We start from the raw sequence: 22,237 nt of genomic DNA, 5'->3' as shown, positions 1-22,237 counted from the left end.
CAATTAACCCTAACTTTTTACTATTCAATTAAACAAGCTCTTAATTAAATCAGAAAAATTGTATTAAGTTTTGTGTAAAATTCCTAGCAATACCGAATACTTCTCACAAGCTCGGAAGCGTAAATGTATGATTTTTACAGTTTATATCAGAGTTAAATTCCAAAACAGAATCAATTTGATGCTTGTTACTTTTTACCAGTTGACATGAACAATTACAGACTCTATTAATTGATTAACTGGAATCATAAAACCCTAGCTACGTGATCAAACTAACAAGAATTAAAATCAAACGTTAATTAAGAATAAAACTGAAAAATCTAGATAGAAACACAAAACAAAAATCAGATCTGAAAGCTAGTCACATGAAAAGTACTAGTCTATGCAGAACTAAAAACTAGGGTTTTAGCCAGACATGGCTAAAATCTGATAAAAACCACTAGAATTAAACATTAAACAACTAATCTTACTAATCTAATTAAAGGAGACGATCTACAATCTTCAGATCTTCATAAATCGTTGAAATCGGAGAAGAAACGCCTCAAAAATTGTCTTTTTCGTTGTCTGGATCCTTAGGAGTCCACTAGGGTATCAAATCTCTTTACTGGAATGTTATGTGGGTCTATTTATATGTCCATCAGGAAAAACGACAATACATGTGATCGCATGGCGCAAGGTTGCGATCGCATGTTTTTAAGAAAACACGTCTCGGGCCTTTTTAATGAAGTAGGATGTTATTTTGGAACAATTTGACAAAGTTGCGATTCCGTAAGGCAAGGTTACGATCGCATGAAGTCCATTTCTTCATCCATCTAAATTTTTGGCACTAAAAAACCTCTAAGACAAGTTGTGAGCCAAACATGCGATCGAGTGGGGCCAAGTTGCGATTGCATGGATAAGTTATGCGATCGCATGTCTCTTATTTAATGATCTTTTGCTCGTCATTCTTCCTTCCAAACTGTTCTTGATCATTCCTCAGCATCCTTCCTTAGTTTAGAATCAAATTAAGCTTCAAGCGTACATCCAACTGCTCCCAAAGCACTGATCCACTCGAACTATCTGAAATTGACATAAAAACATGACCAGTACGGGAATTCTAATAGAATACATGAGCTGAACATTATTTAAATAAATGAAATGCAAATTTACAAAATATGATCCTAAATGATAATGAAAACTACCCTAAAAGATGCATAAAATGGCATCTAACAGCTTGGATATTGCTGAAAAGTTCCAAAACAAAGCTAGACAAGAAAGGTATGAAGTCGTCAAGTCCCTATTGGCATGTAAGTTGAAGGAAGGAGAATCTGTTTATTCTCATGTGCAAAGGATTTAGAGATAATGTAGAGATGTTGGAAAAACTCAATGCGTCTTTTGATAAGGAGCTGGCCATTGATATGGTCCTTAACTCTCTGCCTTCCATTTATGATCAACTCATTTTGACCTATCATTTGAAGAACATAGAGACCACATTGACCCAAATCCATAACTTGTTGCAAACTACTGAGTCAGGAACGAACAAAAATCATGTCCCTTCTACAACAAGTGCTCATGTCCTGTCCATTATCATAGCATAGGAAAGTAGAGGAGGGCTACCTCCCAACCAAATTGGAAGGGTAAGGAACATGCTAGACCGTCTAATAGTGGGTCGAAGGGGAAGCCCAACTTTGATGTTCCTGCTGTTAGTGATCCAAAGGAGGCCACTTGCTTTCACTTTGGTAAAAAGGAGAATTAGAGAAGAAACTGCCCGAAATACCTACAAAAGTTAAAAGAAAATGAGGATCATGCCATATGGCTCCTCTTCAGTTATATACATTATCCAAATCTGTAACATCCTGTTCCGAATCAGTTCATAATTCAGGGATGTGACCTGAAGATCGGTTATCACCAGGCTTAGGGCCTTTGGGGAAAGAGAGATTTAGACCCATTTGGGTGTGGGTAATGTAATTTAGATGATCTGGGAATTCGGTTTGTATTTTGGAGCCAAGGGGTATATCGGTAAAGTGTCAGTTCGGGATTTTATGGAAATTATATTTTAGTTCGGGAAGTTTTAAGGCAAGAATGAGTTGATAGAAGGGTAGAGCTTCTCGTTACATTTTCGTGGAAATGGACTTATAACGAAGAAGTTATGTGACATCCCCAATTTCACGGCAAGAAAGACCGATTTGTTTATGCTTTGTTTTATAAATCAGAGTTATCGTTTAAAGAAAACAGTTGCGGAATTTGTTCCCAAAACAAAATATGATAAGAATTTATCAAAGCATTTCTTTAAAGAAATGTATTTTCATTATATAACAAAATCTCGGGATGTCATGTTCAATACAGACCAAAAGCATAAACAGAACAACATAGACCTTACACAGTTAATTATAACTACGGGCCTATAATCCTTATCTCTCGTTACGTCAGTCAACTTATGCTCTTGTGCCACAACCTGTAATACAAAGAAAACTGAGTGGGTCAGGCTTGGGAGCCTGGTGAGCATATAGGGTTTTCAACCCACAATATTATATCTATATATATATATATATATATATATATATATATATATATATATATATATATATATATATATATATATATTCAATCATCAAATGATCATTCCATTTACTCATCCCCATTATCTTCCTTACTCTTAAGGGTCTACCCTATGAGTCGTCTATTCGTTCACTCCGTATTAGGCACTAAGACAGTAGCTGCCAAGATTCTTTATTTGACACTAAGACAATAGCTGCCAAGGTTCTTTCGTAAAGCACTAATTCCATAGCTGCTATGGTTCATTCATCGGGTACTAAATCCATAGCTACCAACGTTTATCTAACAGGTACTAAGTCCATAGCTATCATCGTCTATCTAACAGTACTAAATCCATAGCTACCAGCGTTCGTCTTTACGGTACTAAATCCATAGCCACCAAGGTTCATCTATATAGTACTAAATCCATAGCTACCGAGGTTTATTCTTTACAGTACTAAATCCATAGCTACCGAGGTTTATTCTTTCGTCTCATCCTCAAACTTATCCTTCATCACACACCAACTATTTCGTCTACCCATCTTCTACCCAACATATTTGTAGATATGAAATAGATATAAAGTTTAACTCGTTTAAAACCTATATAAAACATCCATTCCACGCTTATCTCAAATAAACCACAATATATAAACACATAACACGTATTTCGTAGAAAATACTTAATATTTATGTGTTAGAAAAAAGTAACCACACACTCACACATATAAACAACAATATACTTAATACATTCAAACAATACTTGTATTATTATCGTGTTTATGAAAGGGACTATACACTCACACATATAAACAACAATATATATAAACACATAACACGTATTTCATAGCAAATACTTAATACTTATGTGTTAGAAGAAAGTAACAATACACTCAGACATATAAACAACAATATACTTAATACATTCAAGCAATACTTGTATTATTATCGTGTTTATGAAAGAGACTATACACTCACTTGATCAGAAGATGATCGAACAGCACTACGGCTTGTAGAAGTAGTATTCTTCGGTAGATCTGGAAGATCTTCACAAAAACCGGGCTCCTCGCGGGCAGAGCTTCGGCTCGGGAATTGCACTCCTCGTGATCTTCGGGGCTTCGGGACTTGCTTCGGAACTCGGGAATAATACCGGGGCTTCAGGATATTTCTTGCATGCAAAACGATGCAAAAATGAGAGAGAAACGAAGAAATGAGCAAAGAAACTCGGCTGCCATCGACTTCTATTTATAGGGGCTGAAACCCCGATTTACGTTGGGCGTAATGCTCGTCGAAATGTACGCTGGGCGTACCGGGTGGATAAGGCCGACGCGTCAATGCCTTCGATATTATCCGATTTTATATTTAAATTAAATATTTTAATTATTTAATAAACTTCAAAAATTCACATCTTTCTCATACGAACTCCGTTTTCGACATTCTTTATATCCCCGCGTAGGTGAGACTACGCTCTACAACTTTCGTTTAGACTCCGTCCGCTAATTTTGAATTTATTTTTAGTAGGTGTGGACAGGAAAACTTCGTTATAAATTCATAACTTCTTCATCTGACGTCCGTTTTCGTCTGCCTTTTTACCGTTGTACTACTATTAACGAGATCTTCGATTCTCATTTATATTGTTTCGGCTAAAAACCGCTCGATCTCAAATCGAGTATTCGGGGTGCATACTGCTAAGTCGAAACTTCGGAAAATCATAACTTCCTCATACGAAGTCAGATTTGGGCATTATTTTCATGCACGCTCTCGGTTTAATATATTCTACGACTTTCATTTAGATCGCTAAGTCTAAATATCACTCTAACGTAAATTCACTATTTACGTCGAGCTGTGTCGTGTCGGTTCTGTCGCGAAACTTCGACAGGTCATAACTTCTTCGTTATATCTCAGATTTCGGCGTTCTTTATATGTACGGAATCCTTGTAACATATACTACAACTTAGTTAAGATTACTCCTTCTAAATAATCTTCCATCAAAAAATCATTTTCGATGCTTATCGTCTCTAAATTGACTACCCCGGATCTACGGGCGTTACAATTATCTCCCCCTTAGGATGATTACGTCCCGGAATCATCAACGAAATAGGACTTGTATAATGATTCCATACGTTATCTCTTCATCCTAGGTAATAACTGTAAGTTCTATGTTTCCTCGAAAGAGTATCTAACTCTGGAACTTCTCGATAGCAGATAGTGCTCAATCCTGCATCTACTCTTCGTACTATGTTGGACTTTCAATCGTAACCTTCGAGTTACAAAATAAATCCTTACTGAGGACTTCTTCTTCTTCTTAGAATAAGTACTTTCCTTTATCTATTGTAACAGACCGATGGGTCGTGTTCTAATGACCTCTCATCGTATGATGCAACGCTTAGACTCAAGTCTCATAGAGTCAAATTCCATAATGGAATATACCTTCCTTCATATTCTAATGTGATATAATCACATTTTAGCATGTAGCATCTCTAGTTACAACTTCCTTAACAACGAGCGCGATGATATCGATCGCATTGATTTCAATCTTCTGACTTGAGTCAGATGCTACCTCGAACTTGGTTCTATGAACCACGTAACAAACTCATCGTAGTCGGACTCAATTTGGATATGATCACTAGGGTCGGAACAACAACCATCTTACTAGTCATTACCGAAACAATGGTAATGACATACCAGAATAAAACGGAATGAATCACCAGCTTCTTGGTAACCTTGTGACTTTCCCTGATCCAAGTGCGAGTCCTGTGCTTCCGGTAGCATATGCATCTACTACCTTTCACACCTACTCATACTCGTCCCAAGTATTGTCCCGCAGTCGACCAAGTCACCATACAAGAAAATCACAAAACAATTTAACACATACGAATGTGTCCAAATAATCATAAACAATTTCCCTAGACTCTACTAGGACTTCTTCATTGCTCAATCTTCAATCATCAACTCTACTTCAACTCGATTGTTGATGAAAATATCAGACGATGAGACAACTTCAAGAATTTCATCAATCGTTCCATCATCCTGCCAATCGAAGGTGTATTTCAAACGTACGGTACTCCTCTAAACGTACTGTTATTTCATAATACATACTCTAAAGGCAAGATACCACTCTTATGATATCTTCTGATAGGTGTCATCCACTATCATAAGCCTTTTTCATTTCCTCCATTTACTCAATTTCTCTACGAGTCTTCACCATGACCTTTTGTACACCCAAACAGACATTCGGTGTACCAAGCGAAAATTTAAGATAAGAAAACTTTAATTACGATAAACGTATAAATCTCCTTATCACCCCGAAACGTTTACATGCTAGTTCTAATATCGTAGTCATACGCTTAGAATCCTAAACACATAAGGTTTCCAGATCCGGTCGGCAACAGACCATAGATCCGAACAAATAATAACATCAATATAGCTATCACACAAAACATTTAGCACATAAAAGCATTTTAGGCATCATTCCTAAAATAAACTAGTGCTAGTGTCAATTTAGGTGTACTACCTAACATATTTTAGACACACTCCTCACAATCATTACTTAGCATTCTAAGTTTAAGTCTAGAAATGCTACAAATTCCTAGTTCGCTTAAACTAATGCTCTGATACCAACTGTGTCATCCCCAATTTCACGGCCAGAAAAGACCGATTTGTTTATGCTTTGTTTTATAAATCAGAGTTATCGTTTAAAGAAAACAGTTGCGGAATTTGTTCCCAAAACAAAATATGATAAGAATTTATCAAAGCATTTCTTTAAAGAAATGTATTTTCATTATATAACAAAATCTCGGGATGTCATGTTCAATACAGACCAAAAGCATAAACAGAACAACATAGACCTTACACAGTTAATTATAACTACGGGCCTATAATCCTTATCTCTCGTTATGTCAGCCAACTTATGCTCTTGTGCCACAACCTGTAATACAAAGAAAACTGAGTGGGTCAGGCTTGGGAGCCTGGTGAGCATATAGGGTTTTCAACCCACAATATTATATCTTATATATATATATATATATATATATATATATATATATATATATATATTCAATCATCAAACGATCATTCCATTTACCCATCCACATTATCTTCCTTACTCTTAAGGGTCTACCCTAAGAGTCGTCTATTCGTTCACTCCGTATTAGGCACTAAGACAATAGCTGCCAAGATTCTTTATTTGACACTAAGACAATAGCTGCCAAGGTTCTTTCGTAAAGCACTAATTCCATAGCTGCTATGGTTCATTCATTGGGTACTAAATCCATAGCTACCAGTGTAGGGACTAAGTCCATAGCTACCAACGTTTATCTAACAGGTACTAAGTCCATAGCTACCAGCGTTCGTCTATACGGTACTAAATCCATAGCTACCAAGGTTCATGTATACAGTACTAAATCCATAGCTACCGAGGTTTATTCTTTACAGTACTAAATCCATAGCTACCGAGGTTTATTCTTTCGTCTCATCCTTAAACTTATCCTTCATCACACACCAACTATTTCGTCTACCTATGTTCTACCCAACATATTTGTAGATATGAAATACATATAAAGTTTAACTCGTTTAAAACCTATATAAAACATCCATTCCACGCTTATCTCAAATAAACCACAATATATAAACACATAACACGTATTTCGTAGCAAATACTTAATATTTATGTGTTAGAAAAAAGTAACCACACACTCACACATATAAACAACAATATACTTAATACATTCAAACAATACTTGTATTATTATCGTGTTTATGAAAGGGACTATACACTCACACATATAAACAAAAGTATATATAAACACATAACACGTATTTCATAGCAAATACTTAATATTTATGTGTTAGAAGAAAGTAACTATACACTCACACATATAAACAACAATATACTTAACACATTCAAACAATACTTGTATTATTATCGTGTTTATGAAAGGGACTATACACTCACTTGATCAGAAGATGATCAGAGAGCACTACAGCTTGTAGAAGTAGTATTCTTCGGTAGATCTGGAAGATCTTCACAAAAACCGGGCTCCTCGCGGGCAGAGCTTCAGCTCGGGAATTGCACTCCTCGGGATCTTCGGGGCTTCAGGACTTGCTTCGGGACTCGGGAATAATACCGGGGCTTCGGGATATTTCTTGCACGGAAAACGATGCAAAAATGAGAGAGAAAGGAAGAAATGAGCAAAGAAACTCGGCTGCCATCGACTTCTATTTATAGGGGCTGAAACCCCGATTAACGCTGGGCGTAACTCAAAATTACGTTGGGCGTAATGCTCGTCGACATGTACACTGGGCGTACATCTAGGTAGGCTGGGCGTACCGGGCGGATAAGGTCGACGCGTCAATGCCTTCTATATTATCCGATTTTATATTTAAATTAAATATTTTAATTATTTAATAAAATTCAAAAATTCACATCTTTCTCATACGAACTCCGTTTTCGACGTTCTTTATATCCCCGCGTAGGTGAGACTACGCTCTACAACTTTCGTTTAGACTCCGTCGGCTAATTTTGAATTATTTTTTATTATTTATTTTTAGTAGGCCTGGACAGGAAAACTTCGTTATAAAATCATAACTTTTCATCTAACGTCCGTTTTCGTCTGTCTTTTTACCGTTGTACTACTATTAATGAGATCTTCGATTCTCATTTAGATTTTTTAGGATAAAAACCACTCGATCTCCAATCGAGTATTCGAGCTGCATACTGCTAAGTTGAAACTTCGGAAAATCATAACTTCCTCATACGAAGTCAGATTTGGGCATTCTTTTCATGCACGCTCTCGGTTTAATATATTCTACGACTTTCATTTAGATTGCCAAGTCCAAATATCGCTCTAACATAAATTCACTATTTACGTCGAGCTGTGTCGTGTCGGTTCTGTCGCGAAACTTCGACAGGTCATAACTTCTTCGTTATATCTCGGATTTCGGCGTTCTTTATATGTACGGAATCCTTGTAACATATACTACAACTTCGTTAAGATTACTCCTTCTAAATAATCTTCCATCAAAAAGTCATTTTCGATGCTTATCGTCTCTAAATTGACTAGCCCGGATCTACGGGCGTTACAAGTTATGCCCTTCAGACTATTGTAGGTTTTAAGGCTAACCCTACTACGCGGGGCATACTAGGGAAAATGGTCACGGCATCTTGGAGGAGTACGCCGACCGTAATGGGAGTACGCAGGGCGTAGTCCAGATTCAAGCAAACCCTAATTTAGGGTCTTGGACCCTATTTAAGCTCCTTATCTCTTCATCAAACCCTAATACCCTCAACATCCATCCCTTTTTAACCCTAGATTCGAACCCTAAGTGCATTTTGGTGATTTTGAGCTTGGAAAGTGATTTGTGGTGAAGAAAAAGAAGAGGAACACTTGGAGGAGTGGTTTGAGCTTTTAGATCCAGGAGTATCTTCCAATTTGCACGCTTTCTAAGGTAAAAAACTTATACTTTGATTATCGTTTAGGTTGGATCTACTTTATGTTGTTTCTTTGGCATTTTTGAGTTCTTTGATGAAAAGGTGAGCTTTTGATCTACTCCAGATGTAGTGTATTTTAGATCTAAGCTCCAATAAGGTCCATTGTTCATAAAAATGGAAACTTTTGTGGAAGATATTGGTCCATGCAAGTACTAAGACCCTTATTAAGTGTTGAGTCCCATTAAGGCATATATGTGAGTAAAGTTGGCAACTTTATTGGTTAAGACCTTGTCTAGGGATCAGATCTATGTTTTGGATATCTTGGCTTAACCCATTAAGAGCTTAAAGTCGATTTTGGGTTTTTGTCGAGTACGCTGGGCATACGTGGAGATACGCTCAGCGTAATGTTGGATTTATGCATCACATGTTTGTACATTGTGCATCAAGGCTGAGTATGCGGGGCGTACATCTCGAGTACGCAGACGTACCCCTCTGTTCAGCTAGTTTGGGCCTTGTTGGGCCATTGGGTTTCTGATTTTGGGCCATGATTAGGCCGTGGGCTTTCTTGGTTTTGGTCCCATTAGAATTTTAGACCCAATTAGGAAGTTTGGGCCATAATGGGCTTTGGGTTGCCATTTTGGGCTTTTTGGTGCATTTGGGTTGGGCCTTGGTTTTCGGCCAAGTAAGAAAAGGTTAAATTAGTATTTTACCCTTTAGGAAATTGGTTTATGGAGTGGGCCTCAGATTTTGGATTTCGGGATATTTATTGATTAATTTTTGTATTTATTGTTAGTTGGCACGATGATCTCCCGATTCAACAACCCGAGCAGTCATTTGATTATTAGCGGATTGAGGTGAGTTTCCTCATTGTGTTAACGGATTAAATGCACTAATGTCGGGCCATGGTTTGTTATGTTAGGATTCTAGATGTCTGCGTGACTCTTGCATGTGTATGCATTGGTATGTATACCGAGCGGGGCTCGATGTCGGGCGAGGCCCGATGACTGTATTGTATGCTATTATCTTTGTGATTATCGCATGTGTTAGTATGGTTATATATTTATATGCTTATATGTGTGTCGGGCGGGGCCCGATGTCAGGCGGGGCCTAGTGATTGACAGATCTGTAAGCTGAGCGGACAGATCTATGGATTGATGAAACAGATCTGACCTCAGGAGGTCTATGGAGGTTGTGCATGGCATGAACTCGCCGAGTCCATAGATCAGACTCGGCGAGTAGGGTGAGGGTTTCCCGTAAATCACTCAGTGAGTAGACTTGCCGAGTTGGGAAATAACTCAGTGAGTCGGAGAGAGTTAGGAGACTGAAGTTCAAGGCGGAACTCGCCGAGTTGTTCTTGATACTCGCCGAGTTGTTCTTGACACTCGCCGAGTTATTCTTGATACTCGGCGAGTTGAGTCGGGGTGGCCCTGCGATTCATGCCAGGTGTGACTCGTCGAGTAAGGGGAGGAACTCGACGTGCCAAGCGGGATTAAAAGAGTTAGTAGACACGTGTAGACTCGCCGAGTCGCCCAAGTGCACTCGACGAGTCGGGTCAAAGTTTGACCGTTGACTTTTGTTGACTTTTAGGGTTTGGTCAACAATGGGACTTGTGGACTGTTTGAAGGGTAAAATAGTCTTTTACCCTTCTTAGAGGACATGTGAGAGTCTAGTCTAGCCTAGAGAGCCGTTATTGATTGAGATGATTATGTTATGTGTTTAGGCAGAGGCTAGATAAGTGTATACGCGAGCGGGATAACATACGAGACATCCGAGGTGAGTCTTCTCACTATACTTTACCTTGAGTAGGTAATTAGAGTTATGTGACAGAGTATTGTATGCTATTTATGTGATGTGTTGCACTGCATTATTTCTATGTGATTTATGTCGTGTGAATATCAGAGTATATCAGAGTTGGAACCGAAAAGTTCACAGAGCTAGGACCAGAGGGTCCACAGAGTTAGGGCCCAAGGGCCCTAGAGTTATAGCCTCGAGTGGCTAATATGTGTTAGAGTGGTATTTTGGGGAACTCACTAAGCTTCGTGCTTACAGTGTTTTGTGTCATGTGTTTCAGGTTTCTCAAGATTACGGGACGGCACCGGCTCGATTGTACACACCAGAGGAAGCGTTTGTTTTGAGGATCCTGGTTTATTAATTGATCGAACAAAAGAGTCATGTATTGTAATTTAAACAAAAATGGGATTTTTATGAAAAGTGTTAAAGAGATAAGCGATTTTAAATGAAAAAATTGTCTTGAAAATACGGGTGTTACATTACACATTGCACCTTATTGGTCAGTTAGTGGAGCGTGTGTGGTTAATCGGCACACTAATGTAGGATAATGAAGGATGGCAATGGGTAGCTCGTAGTTTGTCACAAATCAATGGAGCGTGTGTGGTTAACCGACACATTGATTAGGTGATACATGACTTCGAGAGTACCAAGCTAATTTGCATAGTTATTCACACCTTGTTTGTGATCCTCGGTATCCCAGTCACAAACTTGAAGGGCATAATCGAGGTTAAACATGCCATTGAAAAGTTCAATGAATCTCAAAGAATCTAGGAATTTCAATTCATTTAAAAGCTAATGTTCATTTTCGTTTTTCATGGTGGAAATTGGTAAATCGTCATTTACCAACCTTCAAATATTTTACAATTGGATTACGACATCCCTCTTCCGAATTGTAAATTATTGTGTTGGATCCTAGCCTTAATATTTCATTTTGGGTGTTATATTAAGGACTTAAGTTAACTAACTTGAATTTCTCCCTTGTAGATGTCTAGTTATGACAACTATGGTCTTCTCGAATCTCTTGGAAAAGGTTTCCTTATGAAGATGATGTTCCATGATTGGTTCGTGGAAATGGGAATCATACTTCACTTCCTCCACCTCCTCCAATAGTTCTCTTTCTGACCCACATGTTCGAAGACTTGAAAAGTTCAAGGTCACTCAAGCCCTATTGGCAAGCAAACACCAAGATGGAAGGTCTGTGTATGCACATGTATTGGAGATGAAGTCACACATTGACAGGCTGGGAATGTTAGGAGTCGATGTCTCGGGGAAGTTGGCTGCTGACTTGGATCTTCAATCACTTCCTGAGTCATATAGTGAGTTCATTAAAGATTACTATATGACAGACTGCGACATGACCTTTATCGATCTTACCTATTTGCTAGTTGTTGCTGAATCAACAATGATTTTGCGCACTGGTCAAGCAAATTTGATTGAAAGATCTACTTCCCAAACTTCCTTGTACATTGACAACTGAAACATTGGAAGTCCAGAAAAGTCTTGTCTTCCCAATGGAAAGGGATCGAACATGGTTAAACAGTTTGAGCAAATGGTAAAGAGAAAGGCTTAGTCTGAGATTGTCCCGTGTATCATTCTGAAAGAGTTTGTTTGCTTCTGCTGCCAAGAGAATAAGAATTGGATGGGAAGCTTCCGTATCTACCTGAAGGACCACAAGGATGGTAAAGTCAAAATGTTTGACTCTGCTTCAGGTAAGCCCACTATCTAACTCTATTAAGTTCCTAATTGTTGATTCTTAATACATGATGTGATCAGATTGCATTTTGATGTTTTATAGGATCAAAGAAAGGAAAGGAAGCTAAAAGGAAGAGTGATGTAACATCCTGACTCCAAGGTATAACATTTTTATATGTTAATTTATGAGTTGCCTGGGTGACTCGACGAGTAGAGTCAAGATTGACACGTGGGATTAGTAATCTACTCGATGAGTCTGAGAGCCGACTCGCCGAGTAGACGCTGAGTGAGGAAACCCTAAATCCCCAAGTTTGGGGCCTATATAAGGACACTTATAGCCTCATTTGCGGCTCACCAGCTGCTTAATCTTCTGTGTGAAACCCTAATCGAGTGTGGTGAGATAAGAGAGTCTCCAAGCTAACTTTGAAGGATTTTAGTGCATCTTTAAGGAAGAAGTGGAGTTTGTTCATCAAGGAACAAGGAGGAGTTGTTGGGGGTTCATGCCTTTTCGACCAGCGCTTCAAGAGGAAGGTAAAAAGCTTGAACCTTTTTCCCTTTATTTGGTTAGATCTCATAGGTTGAGAAATTACGGTTTTCATCACATTTGGCTGGGACTTTGAGCATGCCAAATTGTCAAGAGGTTTAGACCTCAGATCTGGACCTTGTGAGGTCCCTAGAGCATAAAGGTCCCAACTTTATCCATCCATGTGAGGAGTATGGTGTTTAACACCTTGTAAGAACATGTATTGGTAGTTTGGAGCAAAACCACCATGCATGAGCGTAAATATCGAAGCTTTACATGACAATCGAGCCTTATGATGGTAGATCTAGTGTTTGGAGTAATAGATCTGCCTTAAATCGTTTGAATGAGAAATTAGATCGAAGGGACTTGCCGAGTCCATGAGTGGACTCGACGAGTCGATTAGGGTTTGTCCCGATGAGCTGGACCATGCGATAGCTTGGCGAGTTAGGGGTTATGTGACATCTCCATTTTCACGGCCAAAAAAGACCTATTTTGTTTATGCTTTGTTTGAAAATCAGAGTAACATTTTAAATAAAAGTGTTGCGGAATTTGTTCCCAGAAAAACATGATAAATACATTATCAAAGCATTTCCGAAGAAATGTATTTTTATTCATTTTAAAACATTTGGGATGTCATCGTCAATACAGAAACATAAGCATAAACAGAACTTACATTCATTTACACTAGTGATCTACATCTCTTTTAAATCTATCAGTGTTAAGTAGCTTCATATCGACACCTGTGATACAAATAAGATTGAGTGGGTCAGTTTGGGAAACCTGGTGAGTACATAGGGTTTTGCACCCATAATAATATAATCATTATGTTTAATCATCAAACAATCAATCAACCCAATTACCCATTCCCATTATCTTATTTACTGTTAAGGATCTACCCTAAGAATCAACTATTCCTCGTTCATTCATTCCTAAGGATTATCCTAAGGAATAGGCACAAAATCCATATTTGCTAATGACACATCAGTCAAGCACAGCTACTAATATTATCACTTAGGTGCAGCTGCCAGAATTGTGACATTCCTTATGAGGCGCATCTATCGGTATTGTCCTTTAGGCGCATCTGTCGGGGTTATGAGGTTCTCTATTAGGCGCTTGTGCCGGTAGAGTCCTTTTAGCGCATCTGTCAGGGTTATCTTATTTATTGACAGTATCGTTTTCGAGAATCCACTCGCAATACATGTCAATGGGTTTTTATCTCGTTTATCGACAATATCGTTTCCGAGAATCCACTCGCAATACATGTCAATGGGTTTTTAGAGTACATCTGGTGAATACACAGTTCAAATAACACCTACAGGTTGCGAGCCTGCTAGTGTTCCACTGGACTGTTTAGAATAGTCCGTGGTTGTCATCCATACTCTGCTAGATGATGGGGCCAACACTTATGTAAAAGGCTTCTCTCATGGTTCACCTCTCACCCTTATCTCATGGTCTATATCACCTCTCATCATTTTATTTTTTTCACACAGCAACTATTTCATCTACCCATGTTTTACCCAATTCATTTTGTAGATATAAAATACATATACAGATTAAATCATTTTAAAACATGTATAAAAATCTTTCACCCAACATAGACGACAAGTATACAGACAATATGCACATATAGCATGTAATTTATATTTAATATTTCATATCTATGTGTAAGATGAAAGTAACTATGCACTCACTTGTTAAAGTGATGATTCCAAACTCGGGCAGCGCTTCGCTTCTAACGATTCTATTTTCCTCCGATGAAACCTAGTATTATTACCACTAGATTTTAGTCTAATATTTACCGTGACTAATTACTAGTCTTAGCATTATTATTATTATATAAGCGTTTAAACAATATTTTCCAATCACTATGTACAGACAGGGGCCAGACATAAAACACCGGAGGGCAGGACCATTTTTGCATATAGCACTTCTGAAATCCAACATCCCTATGCGGCCCTTTAAACCAGATTCCCCGTACCACGAGTAGTTAAAACGATATTATAACGACACTTATATAACTCATAATAATAGCCCAAATACTCATTATAAGGTCCTAATAACATTACTATATTGAAACATAACCTATACTAAAGATAGGTTAGGCATAGCTCACTTACAGCGGGTTTTCTCGAAAACCGGGCTCTGCCGGAGCAGAGTTTCTGAGCAGGGGCTTCGGGAGCCTCGGGGCTTCCTTCAGGTGCTAGGGGGTTACCTAGATTTTTTTTTGGGGGGGGGGGGGTTAGGGAGCTTAGAGAGAGAGTATGGTGAGAGAAAGAAGAGGGTTGAGGGGTGAGGAAATGAGGGAACTCGACACTCTTATTTATAGGTTAAATTCCTGATGAACTCGCCAAGTTGGTCCACTAACTCGCCGAGTCAGTTCCATGTGTCATCATCTGATGGATTTCCTTGGAGAGAAAGCAACGACTATGATCGCGCTACGTCACCCAACTTGCACAGCACCCTCCCGACTTAGAAAAATCACAATTCTCGCATACAAGCTCTATTTTTGACGTTCTTTTTTTCCACGCGTAAGTAAAAACAAGATCTACAACTTTCATTTAGACTCCGTCGGGTAATTCTCGACCTATCTTAAATTTAACAGTAGGAGGAGATTAGACCGTTAAATGACCGCGAAAAATTCGTAACTCCTTCATACGGACTCCGTTTTCATCTGTCTTTTTACCGTTGAGTTCCTATTAATGAGATCTTCAACTCTCATTTAGGTCGCGTAAGCCAAAAACCGCTCGAACTAAAATTTGAGTTTCGGGCAGTGCACTTCTATGCCAAATCTTAGAAAATTCATAACTTCCTCATACGAAGTCAGATTTGGGCGTTCTTTTTTGTATGTTCTCGGTTTAACGTACTATAAAACTTTATTTAGATCACTAAGGCTAAAAGTCGCTCTATCGTAAATTCACTATTTACGCTTCCCGGTGCCGTGCAGGTTTTGCCGTAAAACTTCGACGGGCCATAACTTCTTCGTTATAACTCGGATTCCGGCGTTCTTTATATGTACGGAACCATTGAGACATATTCTACAACTGGGTTAAGATTATTTATTCTAAAAAGTGTTTTGTCGAAAAGTTGTTTTCGACCCCTATTATCTCTAAATTGATTAGCCCGGATCTACGGACGTTACAATTATCTCTCCCTTAGGATGATTACGTCCCAGAATCATCAACGAAACAGGGATGTATAATGACTCCATAAGTTATCTCTTCATCCCAAGTAATAATCGTATCTTCTATGTTGCTTCAAACGAGTATCTAACTCTCGGATTCTATAACTCCATGCACTGCTCGATCTTGCACCTGCTCCCTATCTCACGTTGGACTCAAAACTATGTCCTTCACGTCACAATCTCAATCCTTACTGGATACGAACTTAATATAACTTCTTTTATTACTACAATGGACCGATGTTTCATATTCTAATGACCTATCATCGTCTATGCATTTATCGCGGTCAAAATTTCGATAGCGGTCACAGGCCGCTATTTGAAATTGCGGTTTTCGTGGTGGTATAACGTTGCTATAGCGGTTTTTTAATATTACATATAATTTAATATTTTTTTATTATATTTAGAATTAATATCATAAAGTCTAAAAAGTCTATATAGAATTAATATCATAAAACCTAAAAATTCATAGAAAAACATAACATAATATTCAAAATTCTAATATAGTAATATAGAAGCTACGTAGTGTCAAGGTGTCAAATATAGTTTAATCGCATGGCACAGATTCGGCTTCCGAGTCACATAAGTGGTGGTGGACGGATTCACAGAAGCATGTGAAGAATTCCCTTCCATATTTGCAAATTCACATTTGATTAAACCTGTTTCACAATCACATGTCATTACTCATTACTCATTATTCATTAACAGAATAACAACTTAATGTTCTATGTTCCTATTTCCTACATCTTAACTGACTACATCACAATTCACATGAGTTCACAAACTGAAAAACATAAATGGAGAGTGGAATATATGTAAACTGTAAAGTTGTATGAAACTAATCAGTGGAATAACAGCTTCATTCTCCATGTAACATAAATGTAAAAATTGATTAGTGGAATATATGTAAATAGTAGAATATATATAAACTGTAAAGTTATATGTAAAATTGTATGTATAAAATCAGAGAATGTCATTGAATAGTGAATATATATATGTTGAAACTTGAAACCGCAATGTGTATGTCTCTAGCCTCTAGTCTCTACTGTTGTCTAGAAAAGAAATCATTAGGTTGTTAGTTGTTACATGTTAGACTGTTGGAACTTGGAAGCCGATTAAGGGAGAAGGGAGTCAATGCACCTCGATGCTGTGGAGTATGGACTGTGGAGCAGTAGATGTCGATTGAAGGGTAGAGAAGGCTGAAGAGTGAAGACCGAATTCAAGTTTTTTGTGGATTGTGGTTGATTAATTAAGGAGCTAGGTCCGAAGAAGCATCTACAGGTGTGTTCATCTTCGTTAATCGTCAATTCGTCATAGGCAGTACCGCAGCAGCTCAAGCCCTCGTCATTCATCAAGGATTCAAGTCACGTTCGGATTGTGATTCACCGATTTGTGAATGATTTTAATTAGGTTATATATTGGGCTTTTTAAAATGCAATTATCGGGCTCACTAAAAGTTGCTTTTTCATTGACAAATTAATTAAATGGCCCAAATGTAATAAAATGTCAAAGAAAAAGAAAAAGCGGCCATAGCGCCGCTATCTCGGTGATACAAATAGTGGTGAATAGCGGGTAATTGCGGCGCAAATTCCGGTACCGCGAAGTAAAACCGATAACATAAAAATAGCGGTTGTGGATCACTGCAAAATGCTATAGCGGCTCTATAGCACCGCTATAGCACGCAATTGATAGCATAGATCATCATATGTTGCAACGCTTAGACTCAAGTCTCTTAGAGCCTTCCAGAACAGACTATACTTTCCTTCATGTTCTAATCTCATCTTAAAAGGTAGCATTTCTAGCTACAAGCAACCGTCACGATACCTCTACTGATCGCTTTGATTAATTCTTCCGGCTTAAGTCAGGTGCTACATCGGACTTGGTTCTCTGAACCTTGTAACATACTCGTCTTAGTCGGACTCAATTCGATATGACCACTATGGTCGGAATAACAACAATCTTCTTAGTCTTTACCGAAAAAATGGTAACGACATACTTGAATAAAATGGTATCAATTACTACCATCCACACCTACTCATACTTGTCAAAAGTATTATCTCGCAGTCCCCAAGTTCTTATTTCTTAAAAGCACAAATTTTTTTAACACATACGAATGTGTCAAAATAATCATAAATATTTCCCTAGACTCTACTAGGACTTCTTCCATGCAGATCTTCAACAACAATTCTGCTTCAACTCGGTTGGTGATGGAAACACCACACGATAGGAAAAATTGAGGAATTACACCAATCGTTCAATTATCCCACCAATAGAAGGTGTACTTCGGACGTACCATACTCCTCTATACGTAACGTTATTTTATCAGACGTATTCTAAAAGCAAGATACGACTCTTACGATATCTTCCGATAGGTATCATTCACTATCGTAAGCCTTCGCATTTCCTCCATTTATTCAATTCTGTACGAGTCTTCACCAAGACGTTATGTTCACGGAAGCATGCGTTCAGTGTATCGAGACGAGAATATAGATAGAGAAGATTTAGGCGCGTATTCCTCCTTATTAATCAAAAAAGTTACATGTCAGTTCTAATATCGTAATTAAACGTTTAGAAACCTGAGCACATAAAATTTCTAGATCTGGTCGGCAACAAACCATAGATCCAATCAAACGATAGCATAAAGCATCACAAATCATTTAGCACATAAAAGCATGTTAGGCATTTTCCCTAAATAAGCTAGTGCTTGTGTCTATTCAGGTGTATTACCTAAATTTTATTAGACACACTCCTCACAATCATCGCTTAACATTCTAAGTTTAAGTCTAGAAATAAATCCTTATTCCCAGTTCGCTTAAACTAATTCTCTGATACCAACTGTGACATCCCCAATTTCACGGCCAGAAATAACCGATTTTGTTTATGCTTTGTTTGAAAATCAGAGTAACATTTTAAATAAAAGTGTTGCGGAATTAGTTCCCAGAAAAACATGATAAATATATTATCAAAGAATTTCCGAAGAAATGTATTTTTATTCATTTTAAAACATTTTGGATGTCATCGTCAATACAGAAACATAAGCATAAACAGAACTTACATTCATTTACACTAGTGATCTACATATCTTTTAAATCTCTCAGTGTTAAGTAGCTTCATATCGACACCTGTGATACAAATAAGATTGAGTGGGTCAGGTTGGGAAACCTGGTGAGTACATAGGGTTTTGCACCCACAATAATATAATCATTATGTTTAATCATCAAACAATCAATCAACCCAATTAACCATCCCCATTATCTTATTTACTATTAAGGATCTACCCTAAGAATCCACTATTCCTCGTTCATTCATTCCTAAGGATTATCCTAAGGAATAGGCACAAAATCCATCTTTGCTAATGACACATCAGTCAAGCACAACTACTAATATTATCACTTAGGTGCAGCTGCCAGAATTGTGACATTCCTTATGAGGCGCATCTATCGGTATTGTCCTTTAGGCGCATCTGTCGGGGTTATGAGGTTCTCTATTAGGCGCTTGTGCCGGTAGAGTCCTTTAGGCGCATCTGCCAGGGTAGAGTACTTCTTAGGATCACGGGAAGGCGCCGACTTGGTTGTACACACATCAGGGATTGAGTTATGATTGAGAGGATCTTGGAGTTTTGATATATACGGTTTTTGAAAATGAGATTTGATGATTTGTCATTATGACATTTTGTGTGTTTTATTATCAAGAAAAATGTGTTTTTAAATTGAAAATTTTGGTTTAAAAATTTACGGTGTTACACGTTTGTATCAGAGCCTTGGTTTGAGTGATTCGGATGCATCTTCAGGTATGTCTGGACTCAAACTGAGAATTTGAGAAACGTTTTCAAAAGAAAAGATTTTCTTGAAACGAGTAAGAGTTTCTAAGAGAAAAACGAGAAGAAGCAATGTGTACAATCAGCCAGAGCCCGAATGTTGATTACCCAAAATACCCTTACTTATTTGTTTGTGTTGTGATTTCTTATTGAGATATTAGTGATGCATGCTAGATGATAGGCTAGGTATTTCATATATTAGGGCTAGAGTTGCCTGATTTGCGATGCCTTAGCCTAGAGGTTGTTGCTATCTGTTATGTGCCTTGAGTATGTGTTGAGTAAGAGTATCTAGCAGGAATCACTTAGAGAGGGAGTTCTGAGTCGAGAGATAATCTAGGAGAGATACCTAGAGGAGCATTGAGGAGTTTGCTGAGAAGAGTAATTAGCTACCATGAGAGGTGAGATAGCCTGAGTTCAGTGATGCCTTTTGAGATCAAGTAGAGCAAATAGAGTTATAACCAAGAGTGGTTTTTACGTGTTGGTGGAGATTATTCAATGCCTGAATACTTCTTGCTTTGTGATTTGTGGAACTCTTCATGGTGGGAGTCAACTACTAAGTGAATATGACGATATTCAGGAGGTAGATGGCTAAAATCATAAGAAGTTCTTCAGCAGCTGATGGCAAAGAAGTGTGAGAACCTAGGAAGAGCCTGGGGGGTTGTTTGTGGTCAGAAGAGTATGCTGATAGATGAGAGTATTCGCTGGGTAGCGACCAAGTATATCGGGATTGGTGATCGAGAATGGTTGAGCAGCTACTTCGGAAATCTGGGACGATATGTGTGGAAAGTATGGGTAGATGTGGCAGGTAGTATGGGCCCGTACTACTGAAAGTAGAGGACCCGTACTCGAAACAGGGAGAATTCCAGAGGTTCTAAGTAGCGAATGGAGAGGTGATAACATGGTTCGCGTACCATGATTCGTGGTAGATTGAGAGGTGATAACATGGTTCGGGTACCATGATTTGTGGCAGATTGAGAGGTGATAACATGGTTCGAGTACCATGGTTCGTGGCGATTAGTGCTTCAGAGTTTATCAGTTATCCCGATGTGATTGATCAGACTGAGAGCAGATATGATAGAGTTGTTGGATTAGTGTCTAAGCCCGTAACCATATTTGTCAAGTACTTGACCCGATTGTGCATGGTCCTTTTGGGTTGCCTTCACCAAAGCAACTTGACTGGAGAAATAATAGAGAAAGAGGTTATTATGATTTATTAATATGTTATAAGAATAATATATTAAAGGAGAAATCATATTTGTTTAATTAATGTCGGTCAATAATTAATTAAGAATTAATTTTGTGATCAAGTGTAATTAATTAAACTAGAGGGGCTGAATTGTAATTATGTGATAGTTACAAAATATGGTAATGGTTATCCTAAATATGGGTTGAACGAATTCAAGGAGATAAGGATCCTTGAAATCGTCCAAAGGATAAAGGATAAGGGATTTCAAGGCTTATCTTATGATTGCTTGGTGGGCAAGCAACTAGATAAGGATAAGGACTGAAACCCTAATCTCTACACCTATATAAAGACCCCTAAGGCTCATGAATTCGTCCATGCCTTCCCAAGGGGTCCTAGGGACGAAATTCTATACCTCTTCCCTCTCTCTATTACCTCTCCATTTGCTCTTGGTGTTTGTGAGCCATTAGAGGTACTACACTTGTGGTACTTGCTTTCAAAGACAAGAAGATTCAAGATTTAAGTTGTTATTACAATATAACAACAAGAGGTATGTATTTCATCTTTCCTTGTGGATTTCGAAATTCCTAGAAACCTTTTAGGGTTCTTCAAGTGTTCATAATGTTGTGAATCTAATAGTGAAAACATAGATCCAATTCTAGGGTTGCATGCACACATAGGATTGTTGGTACAAAACCCATCAGTGGTATCAGAGCCTTTGGTTTTTGTTTTCAATTAGCATTATACAATTGTATGACCTTGACATATTAGGGTTTATTGCCAATAAACCCTAGGAGGCAAGAAATGTCGAGATTAGGGTTTCTATACCCTAATTTGCGAAAATTTGAAAGGGTTTTCAAATCCTTTCCTTAAGCCTCAAGATTTCGAAATCTAGGGTTTGAAAAAAACCCCATGATTTTCGAAATTAGCCTCCTCCCCTAGATAAGATCCTAAATTTTAGGGATTTGGATTATCCTATATCTTGTAATTATCCTTTAATGGTTATATATGGTAATTAAAGATTTTGAATTATCCTATCCCATGATTTTCGAATTTTAGAGGGATTAAAATGATTAGGATAAATTAATTGTTTAATTGGTAATTATCCTTCATGA

Source organism: Lactuca virosa, chromosome 3 (genome assembly GCF_052849685.1).
Source record: "Lactuca virosa cultivar CGN04683 chromosome 3, Lactuca_virosa_CGN04683_v6, whole genome shotgun sequence".
Lineage (NCBI taxonomy): Eukaryota > Viridiplantae > Streptophyta > Magnoliopsida > Asterales > Asteraceae > Lactuca > Lactuca virosa.
Note: the sequence above shows the minus strand (reverse complement) of the source record.